The following is an 11,486-nucleotide window of genomic DNA, read 5'->3' as shown; positions in this document are numbered from 1 at the left end:
GCCTTGGCCTTCTCACCCACCGTGTTTTGATGCTGTTGAAGGCATGTCACACATGCCTTCTTACGGAATCATGCTTCTCCCTAGGCTTCTGACAGTCTTCTTCTCCTGACCACATCTTGATCAACCCCTTTGCTGGCCCCTCTTCCTGCTTCTGATCTCCATCCATGGCTTTTCCCAGTTGCCTGACATAAAGCTGTGTTCATCTTAATTCTACATGTTCTCCTTTGGCGAACCCATGTCCTAGGACTGCAAGCCTTCTTTGCTCATGACTCTAAGCAGACCCCTACATCTCCAGTCTCTCTCCTTACAACAAACTCATGTCCCAAGCCCACCCTCATGTTATGATTTTCTTTTTTCTGCTAAAGAACTGCTCTTCTCAGAGGATCAAAATACTACAGTCCTCTCTGAGTACCTCTCAACTCTCACCATCTTATTCAGTCACTACCATCTGTGGATTCTTCCTTTGAAATGGTTGTGTTCATCCTTATTTCTACTGCCTACACTCTAATACCTGCCATACAGATAAAGGACAAGAGTCCACTAACTGATTTCCTAGCCCCTGAGTCACCTGCCCTCAAGCTACCTACAATCCAGGCCCCCTTGAACAAATGGCTCCCCATTGCTTCCAAAAAAAAAGGGAAAACTCAAATTCTTTAGTTATTCATTCAGTATAAACAGAGCCTCAAGCGGGTTTTCTAGACTTTTCTCAACCATTCCACTTTCGTACTTTTTATGGTATTAAATGCAAGTATAATCTCGTCACAGGGATCATCTATACAGTTCACGCATATTAAGCTTTATATACAGATGCTATGGCCCAGAGGGCATGACTGGGTCTTGACTCTTCTGCCCCTGCATAAGGAGATGGTCAATTAAAGTTTGTCTAGCAAGTTTCTTTTGAAGCAGAAGTCTTCTATGTCCATTTGCAAAACAGGAAAATCAGATAATACATAGATGTGAATTATTAATTATAATCATTAATAAAGATTGAAATCTCTGCAGATTTAACAATATTAACAACTACATGTACAATCAACTGAAATTTTTAAGCTATATTTCTCTCATGGCAAAAAATTTTTTTTCAAGTGTATGCGAAATTCAACTAATTTTCCAACTACATAAAGTCTTTCTCATCCTTAAAGGGTGTTCTCTTGGTTTTCTATCCCATTTCTAATTATCAGCTATTTATCTATTTCTCTACACCATCAAGAGTCTTGAAAGAAGAGTCTATAGTCCTGTTTGTCATTGAAGTACTGACCCAGGCTGAACTCACATTTCTTCAGTTACCACGAAGTGGGCACACAGTAAACATTGAATGTGTGAGTGAATGAATACAGGGGCTCTTGTTCTCCCTGGACATTCTCATTCATTATTACAGCTTCAAATGTACACAGACAAGCTCATGACTCCAAAACCTCACATTCTACTTTGACCCGTCTTCTTTGCTCCAGTCCTGTAGATTCCTAACTGCTACTGGGCAGTCATTCCTAGATTCTAAGTAGGACTTTAAATTCAGTATTTTTCTATCTAAATAGAAAAATTATCCTTTCCACTAACTAGGCTGGGGTTTTTTGTATTTCTTACACTCATCAATGAAATGATCATCTTCCAGGTCGTTAAGTCAGAAACTGGAAATCATCTTAGATTTCTTACCCTCCTGTTGGTTCTTCCCCCTAAGTATCTGTCATATCTGTCTCCTACACTCTTTGCCTACTAAATCTTATCCATCCTTCAAAACTTCTCTCAGTTATCACGATCTCCAGGAAGTTTTCCCTAAACAGCCCATTTCCCCTTCTTTATCCACCCATAATAACACTCAGCAATCACAGGGTATTGAAATCATCAGCCTAGGGGCTCTCTGAGGGTAGAGAGTAAGGCTAGGCTACTTCTTATGCCAACACAACTCCAGATATATGATGGACCTTTTGTAAATATTTGTCCAACTGTTGACTGAAATGGACTCTCACCTGCTTTACCTTCACGTGAGGCTGTGATTCAGTTACCTCTCACCTGGATTATGATAACAGGCTTGACTGCCACTGTTCTCTCAGGGATGTTCAGCTACAAATACCCTCCACACTGCGGTCAGAATGAGCTTGCAAAATGCTAATGCAAACACTTCACAGAGAGGGCCTAGAGAGCAAGAGGAATAGGAAGTGAGGCATAACAGAAAGAGTGGGCTGTTTATCCAACTGGATCACTCACTGTGGCAGGAAATAAATGACCAAACTGGGACACTGAGTCTTCTGGCCTTATGTTGACCTCATTTACTAATTCTAAAACGAGACAAGTGGAAGGTTATCTTCCTGTGCATCAAGACACTGCCAAAAAAGAAAAATCCACACAAAGTTATTGGATTTGCCATTCTCTTCTAAATGACTGCTAGACCAGAGTCCACTTCAGAAGACAAGGAAAATCCTAAAAGCTTCTGACATTTCTGGTCATTGATCATGGAGATGTGGAGTCCAAAGAAGAAAAAAAAGACTTTCACGGAAATTTGAGAGGATAGGAGAGTCAGGAAATTCACTTCTTCTGCCTTTTCTCTTCCATGTTGACCCAATCAGAACAGCTAGGTAATTAATGCTGCCATAACAAACAACCCCAAACCCCAATGGTTTAAAAGAGCAAACTTTTATTTCTTGCTTATATTACACATTCATTATGGGTTGACTGTTGGAACTTCTCCATGTTTTTGACATCCTCACTTCAGGAATCCTACAGACTAATGGAGGAAACACACTATCCAGTAAAAAACATTATGCACTTTGCTGTACAGCAGAAATTAACACAACACTGTAAATCAACTATACTTCAATAAAATAAATTTTTAAAAAACATAATGCAAGTCACCTGTATACTTAAAATTTTCTCATAGCCATATTTTAAATAGTAAAAAGAAACAGATGAAATTACTTTAAGGATATTTTCATTCAACCCACTATATTCAAAATAGTATCTTTTCAACAAGTAACAAATGTAAAAATTATTAGTGAGATATTTACAAGAATTTGGGGGCTACTAAGTCCTTGAAATCTGACATGTCTTTTACACTTACATCTCAGTTTGGACTAGTCACTTTCGAGTGCTCAGGGATTCCATGTGGCTACAGTGGCTACAGGGTGGATCTGGACTTTGATAGAGAAAAGAGAACTCTGGAGGGTCTTACACCACAATGAAATGCTCAACCCAGAGCAAGTCACATGACAATACCCAACCCCGAGGGGCTGGGAAATGGCAATCTTACCAGGTTTCTGGAAAAGAGAGAGCTGGGACTATGCAGTGAACAGCCTTCAGGACTGTCACATATGCCTTCAGGAATAATATCTTCCTGTCATAACCATAGCTACTGTAACCATTATGTTGGAAAGCTGGTCTCATAAGAAGCAATCAGAATAAGTCTTTATTTTTTCTCTCCCATAACCCATTCAAATCAGTTCTCTGTTTACAACAAATGCTAAAGGAACTTCTCTAGGTGGGAAACACAAGAAAAAAAGACCTACAAAAACAAACCCTAAACAATTAAGAAAATGGTAATAGGAACATACATATCCATAGTCACCTAAATGTAAATGCTCCAACCAAAAGACACAGACTGGCTGAAGGGACCCGTATATATGCTGTTTACAAGAGATCCACTCCAGACCTAGAGACACATACAGACTGAAAGTGAGGGGATGGAAAAAGATACTCCATGCAAATGGAAATCAAAAGAAACCTGGAGTAGCAATACTCATATCAGACAAAATAGACTTTAAAATAAAGGCTGTTACAAGCAACAAGGAAGGACACTACATAATGATCGAGGGGATCAATCCAAGAAGATATAACAATTGTAAATATTTATGCACCCAACATAGGAGCACCTCAATACATAAGGCAAATGCTAACAGCCATAAAAGGGGAAACTGACAGTAACACAATAATAGTGGGGCATTTTAACACTCCACTTACACCAATGGACAGATCATCCAGATGGAAAATTAATAAGGAAACACAAGCCTTAAATGACACATTAAACCAGATAGACTTAATTGATATTTATAGGACATTCTATCCAAAAGCAGCAGAATACACTTTCTTCTCAAATGCACATGAAACATTCTCCAGGATAGATCACATCTTGGGTCACAAATCAAGCCTTGGTAAAATTAAGAAAATTGAAATCGTATCAAGCATCTTTTCCGACCACAACGCTATAAGATTAGAAATCAATTACAGGAAAAAAACTGTAAAAAACACAAATCAGTTCTCTGGGGCTAGAACTTTCCCCACCCTGGATGGACTCTCAGGCCGGTTCCATCATATTTTCAGTCTCTGGGGTAAAGAAAAGTCCTCCAGTCACTTCAAGTCACAAAACCATCTCAACTGGGTAATTAAAATGTAGCCTTCCGTACAATACCCTAAAACTCATTTAGAGGTAAGGAGTCTGCCTTTCACAGATCAGGCCTGGGGAGCTTGAGAACTCTGCTGAGAAAGGGTGACAGTATGGCAAGTTCCGCTCCATTTCCCTGCCTTGTACCCCTGCCCCTGCTTCTTCCAGCTCCTCCAGAAGTAAAAAGGGCTGGGAGAGGGCTGGCGAGGAAGACAAGGGACAGGAAAGGTTCTACTTTTCCTGTTACCAACCTTACCTTGTGTTACTCTCCTCTCAACTTGTGCAAGTTCAAAGCTGCCTCTTCAGGGAGGTTTTGGTGGGTTCCCAAAGACACTGCCCCCCATCTACCTCAAGCAGCATTAAGATGCACTTCTCATGAGGCTGGCCATGTGTGTTCCCATGGCTGGCTGCCTACATTTTCTCCTTCAGCCCCTGAGAATCTGGTGGTCCATTCCATTTGTTGAGGTCATATCCCTCCTGTTCAGGCAGTCCTCTCTGGCAGAATTTTTTAAAGCCTCACGTGGCCCTCTCTTGCCTGTGGCCCACACTGGGATGCACTCATTCAAACAGGCTTTGCTCCAACAATCCAGGAGTAGAGGCTGATTCCAGGGTAGCCTCTGTTCCTTGCCTCTGCCACCAGGGCACACCAGTCACAGCCTCAGGACTTAGGCTGTTTCCAGGCATGATCTGCCACTAGCCTCTGGGCTACACGGATTCCATCGGATACAGGTCAAGGTCAGAGACTTCTTGAAGCCTTTCACGGTCTACTTAGGCTGAAGGGAAATACCCTCACGCCATCCCCATGGAGTCAAAAGGAAAATTCCATTGCATTGCAAGTGCTTTCCCCAAAGAAACAGTCTCCCTGATTTCCAACTGATCTCTCCAAATTCTTCTCGTTTAGATCTTCAAGATGGGAGAAGAGCAAAGTGTCGTACATCTGGCTTTTATCCTTCCTTTGCAAGTTCCATGTTGTTTTGTTTTTTGTTTTTTGTTTTTTTTCTTTTTTGCGGTATGCGGGCCTCTCGCTGTTGTGGCCTCTCCCACTGCGGAGCACAGGCTCCGGACGCGCAGGCCCAGCAGCCATGGCTCACGGGCCCAGCCGCTCCGCGGCATGTGGGATCCTCCTGGACCGGGTCACGAACCCGTGTCCCCTGCATCGGCAAGTGGACTCTCAACCACTGCACCACCAGGGAAGCCCCCCATGTTGTTTTGATGTGGGAGTACCTGGGCTTTTTAAGGGCATCAGCCAAATAGAAAAAAAAAAAGGATCCCATTTTAACATCTTGCTAAACTATTGTATGTTGACCATCCATGCCCGCCTAAGTCATTTTACTTCCATGATCTCATTTAATCCTCAGGTCAATGGTGCAGCGTTGGTGCCAGCCTCCCTGTATTACAGATGCATATGCAAGGCTCAAAGAGGTTAGTTAGGAACTTGTGAAGGAGGTCTGGCATTTGATCTGCCTACTGACTGGGAGATAAAACTCCCTTCTGTAGTAGGGGTAGAAAAATTCACACTCATTTAAAATTATTTGACTTCCGTGGGTTGATCTTCTGTTAAAATTGCCCGGTTAAAAGGAACTACAGTCTTCCTTGTCTGAACATGAAGCCAACCACACTTCAATTTTAATGTGAGCTCATCAGCTAACCCATCATTTTTTCTGTCATTCTGGCCTTTCTTGGAAGTGTGTTCAGCTTCACAGATTTGCACACATCAGACAATCTATTTCCTCTGAGCTGCCATTCAAAGGGAAATTTGATTATGGAAATTATAGGAAACACTTGACTGGACAAGACCCAACTGATCAGAACTCCAAAATAACAGGAACTTTCTTCTATATTACAGTTTAAAATAAAGAGGCAAGTCACAAGACAGCAGGTCAATGTGAGAGACTGGGGGCGGAGAGGGGGCATGGGGTGTTTCAGAGAAAGCTTCCTAGTGGTGCCCTGACTCCGTCCGGATGCAACCACTTCCTTCCACATTTGCCCATTCCCTTCTCCTGCCCCACCCCCGGCAATGGTAGCTGAAGCCCAGAAGGCCCACCTCCAGTAAGGCAAGCTCCTGAGTCAGCAAAGAGAATCTCAGGCAGCTTCACTGCACTTCTTAGGAAGGCAGGAGCCTGGCCTTACAGCTTTAGGAAGGTTATCAAGTTAAACACTTGATATTAGGAAGCTGCCTGCTTAATATGCAAAGAGCAAGAAATCTGCATTAGCCGGAACACTCCCAAAGCATTCTGGGTGTCCAGATTGTACTCTCAGCTGCTCCTCATCCCACTAGGGAAGGAAACAAGGGAAGGTGCTTTAAATTCTGCTGACTTCTGGACTAGCCCCTCAGGAGTGCTGAGAGCAGGGGGGTCCAGCTAAAAAAGTCATGAGCAGCTAGCTACTCATGCTACAGGACACTTGTGTCTGCCAAACCCCAAATATAAAGCCTCTCATGTGCAAAGCATGGCTTTATTGAGATAAAACGGACATACAAAAAGCTGCATACATTTAAAGTATACAGCTTGGTAAGTTTTGACCTATGTATGTGTCTGCGAAACCATCACCACAATCAAGATAAAAGGACACATCCATCGCTCTCAAAAATGTCCTTTTCCCTTTGAAATTCTTATCCACCTCCACTCCTCTCTGCTCTCTTCCGCAATCCCAGGCCACCACTGTTCTCTGTCACTGTAGATTCATTTGCATTTTGTAGAACTTTATATCAATACAGTAGGACTCTTTTTTGTCTGGCTTTTTTCACTCACCACACTTATTTTGAGATTCATCCATGTTGCTAAATAATATTGCTCAGTCATTTTTTTTTATTGCTGAGTAATTTTTTTTTTCATTTTTTTTATTGCCGAGTAATATTCCCTTGTATAAATATACATTTCTTTTTTGCTGAGTAATATTTTTTTTGCTGAGTAATATTCCCTTGTATAAATATACATAATTTGTCTCTTTATTAACCTTTTATTGTGTATTTGGGTTGTTTTCAGTTTTTGATTATTACAGGTAAAGTTGCTATGAACATTCATGTATAAATTTTACATAGTCATATGCTTTCATTTCTCTTGAAATATATCCAGGAGTGGAATGGCTGGCGTATGTTTAAGTTTTTTAGAAACTCTCAAACTGTTCTCCAAAGTGGTTGCAACTATTTTACTCTCCCACCAGCAACATACGAGAGTTTCAGTTCCTCTGCACTTTTGCCAACACCCAGAGTGGTCAGCCTTTGTAATTCTGGACATTCTACTAGGCATTCCTTGGCATCTCATTGCAGTTTTAATTTGCATTTCCCTCATGACTAATGCTATTGAGCACCTTTCCATGTGCTTATCTGCCAACCACATGCCTTCAGTACAATGTCCCCCTTTTTATTATCTTTTGTTTTCTTATTATTGACAAAACATGGCTTTTGACCACATAGCAGTTTTTCCTGTGATACACCCAGTGATATCAGTAGAGTTAGGTTAAAAGAGTTTAAATACACAAATAAGCGCACAAGTATATATGTGTGTGTCTATACACACACATATATAGACACATACACAGTAATCAACTCAGGAAAATGTTTTGCCACATGTAACGTTAGAGGATAAACTCCTCAGAAGCCTCAAAACCAATATCAAGAGGGCAGAGCTATTTGCATAGCTCTATCTAACCACAGAGGTTTCCCTTTAGATAAAGAAAAGCCTAGAGGGTGGCCCTGGCCTAACAGGAAGTGTTGCTGCAGCTGACAGAGCATGCGTGGTGGGTGTAGTAAGCTGGGTGTTCCCATGGCAACAAGATAGAGAGTCAAAAGGTGGTAAGAGCCAGATATATCCACGACAGAGCAGAACACTTAAGCACCAGGACTCTGAAGTCAGGCTGACCTGTGCTTGAATCTCATTGGGTGACCAGCTTGGGGCCCTTGAGCAATATGATTAACCTCATTTCCTTCATCGCCCAACAAATGTCTACCCCATTTCCAATTGCTCCTCCACTCTGCCAACGGCGTCACTTCTATAGCGTGCAACTTCTCTCTTTGCCTGCCGCCCTGCTTTCCAATCAAAATAATGCCCTCCATTACCTGTAGATTAAGTATAAGGAAGCTAATATTTATCAAGAGCTTAGCAGGTTAATTTGGAAAAGGTGATGCAAACTAGCATTCATCTAGACAAAGGCAGATATGGAATCACAACATGGTTGGGTTAATTCTAAGTGGGGTCATTCTACCATAAACTACTACTAACTACAGTGAAATGATGCAAGTTAAAATCAGAACCTGGACTAAAATATATCTCCCAGTTTTTTTAAAAAAAATTGATTGTTGTACAAATTAAGTGAAAAACTTGTGTGGTATGTAGCCAAGTTCCTAGCACTCATAGTCAGCACTAATTAAACTTCAGCTCTTATGAAGGGGAAGTCTAAAGTAGGGGTTAAAAGCATGAACTCTGGGGTCAACCAGAGCTGGCTAGAACTTCAGCTCTGACAATTCCTAGCTGTGTGTCCTTGGACAAGTCCCTTCGCCTCTCTGGGCCACAATTTTCTCATCCGTAAAATGGGAATAATACAGGATAAATGTCCTAGAGTTATTATGAACATTAACTGCGTTCATGTCTGCAAAGTCCTTAGAATGGTGGTAGCAGACAGGAACTGTTTGCTGTTACAGCTGCAGTGATCTCCCTAAGCTCAAGGCGATGTATCAGGAGCCTCCTGACTGTGGCTAGTGATTACTTCATTCACATTACTTAACCAACAGCTATTTATAGTGCGCCTGCTATGCAAACCACTCAACTAGGTGTTAGGAGGGAGTGAAAGAGTTGTAAGACACAGGTACGTTTCTTACCCCAAAGAACACAAACCCTAAATCAGGAAGCGTGGTCGGTAACTTCAAGCAACACGGTATGCAACTGTTCCTAAATGCTTGATGCAAAAGATGATGGAGAATTTCAGAGGTGAAAGGTCTACCATGGACTTGGAGAGAAGGACAAGGGAGAGGGGTGGGGAGCTAAGGCACGGCATCGAGCTGGATCTTGAGGGAGGAATAAGAATGAGAGAGCCGGGCTTCCCTGGTGGCGCAGTGGTTGAGAGTCTGCCTGCCGATGCGGGGGACGTGGGTTCGGGCCCCGGTCTGGGAGAATCCCGCGGAGCGGCTGGGCCCGTGAGCCATGGCTGCTGGGCCTGCGCGTCCGGAGCCTGTGCTTCGCAACGGGAGAGGCCACAGCAGTGAGAGGCCCGCGTACCGCAAAAAAAAAATGAGAGCACCAAAGAGACAGGGAGCAGAGTGGTCTATGCCTCAGGGGTGCCCTTGGGGGTGCTGGTCTCCCAAGGACCAGAGAGAGGGCAGGTGGAGATTAGGGGGCAAAGGAGCAATCAGTTAGGAAAGGTTGGTGGAGGCCAGTTCTAGAAAAGTCTTTAAAGCTAGGCTATTGCTTCAATGTCTACACTAGAGCAGTGGGGATTGAAGGACTTTATTGGTAGTTTTTAACTTTAATGTTGATTAAAATGACATGTCTCGTTTTTGTTAAAAAGTAGAAGTGCAGACTTATAGATCCCACTGCACACTTAGGAAATCAGAATCCCTGACACCGAGGCTCAGAGAAAGAATTCCACAGGCTGTTCTGACATTATTCGAAAGTTGAAAGCCGTTGCTACAGAGCCTTGAAAACCTGGATTACCACGAACAGTTTCTATGGCAGAAAGGTCAGAAGGAAGGAAGCTAGGATTTGCTGAGTGCCCACACGTGCCAGGGGACTGACAGGTATTCTTTCACTGAGTCCTAACAACAGTCCTATTAGGGGGACGTTATGATTCTCATTTTAGGGATAAAGAAGCCAATAGTTGGACGTGTTGCCAACACAGTAAGCCACAGACAGGGCTTTCAAACCCAGGTCCCAGGCTCCCAGATGACTGTACTTCCCACTGTATCACCTGATTGCCCCAGAAACACCCGTGTGCATCTTTCTCCTGAAACTTAGAGCAGGTCAAACAAAGTCCAGTAGAAAATGTGGCGTCATAAGCACTCTTCTCCCATCCTCATTTCTCTCCTCCAGTGAAATCTGAATTTACCTTCCCTTTGCCCTGAAGCTGAGCCAAAATCACTGAGGGCCATCATTTCAAGTGGTGTTTATTCTTGTAACCGAGCTTCTTCGAACTTTATTTTTCCTCCACCCTTTCCTCTGTGGTATCTCCTAATTCACCCTGTGCAGTTTTGTTTTCTTTTGTAAGTTTCAGGTGTACAGCATTACAGTGTAAAGTAAAACTCTGGAGAACATCAAAGGTAAATGGCCATGCATCTGCTCTTTAATGTTTTCCTACGATATATTAAAATAAAAACAAAGTATCAGTCTCTTCACAAGTAGTAATTTATATTCTCTGGATTTTTTCAGCCCACAACAACTGGATTCTCTTTTCTGTATACCCTACAGAGTAATCACCATGAGTCTAGTTACCATCCATCACCACACAGTTGACCCTCTTCTCCCATTTTGCCCATCTCATAACCCCCTTCCCCTCTGGTAACCGCTAGTCAGATCTCTGTATGTGAGAGTTTGTTTTGTTTTATTTTGCTTGTTCATTTTTTTTTTTTGGTTCTACATATGAGTGAGATCAGACAGTATTTGTCTTTCTCTGACTTATTTCAATCAGCATAATATCTTCAGTGTCTATCCATGTTGTCACAAATGACAAGATTTCATTCCTTTTTATGTCTGAGTAGTATTTCACTATATATATATATATATATATATATATATATACACACACACATACATATACATACATATACACACACCATATCTTTATTCATCCATCAATGGGCACTTAGGTTGCTTCCATATCTTGGTTATTGTAAATAATGCTGCAGTAAACATAGGGGCAGCACCCTATGCAGTTGTGAAACTCCTCATTCATAGCAGAACACAACATGAAATCTTAAATAATTCCTTTTATGGTTCCCTTTTTACCCTAAGGGTGACATGCGGTGGCAGCCGGCGGTGGAAGAGGGTTTGTCCATAGGAAGCTTCACTTGAAATCCACAGGAAATGATGTGGATGCGCTGTTTAGCTTTCTCGAGCATCTACAAACAAGCACTGGGAAACTGGTTGTCATTTTCAGCTAAGCAAGTTCCTCATTCTGCTTTCGA

This window comes from Mesoplodon mirus (genome assembly GCF_964341445.2).
Source record: "Mesoplodon mirus genome assembly, chromosome: 14".
Lineage (NCBI taxonomy): Eukaryota > Metazoa > Chordata > Mammalia > Artiodactyla > Ziphiidae > Mesoplodon > Mesoplodon mirus.
This window is presented reverse-complemented; position numbering follows the sequence as displayed.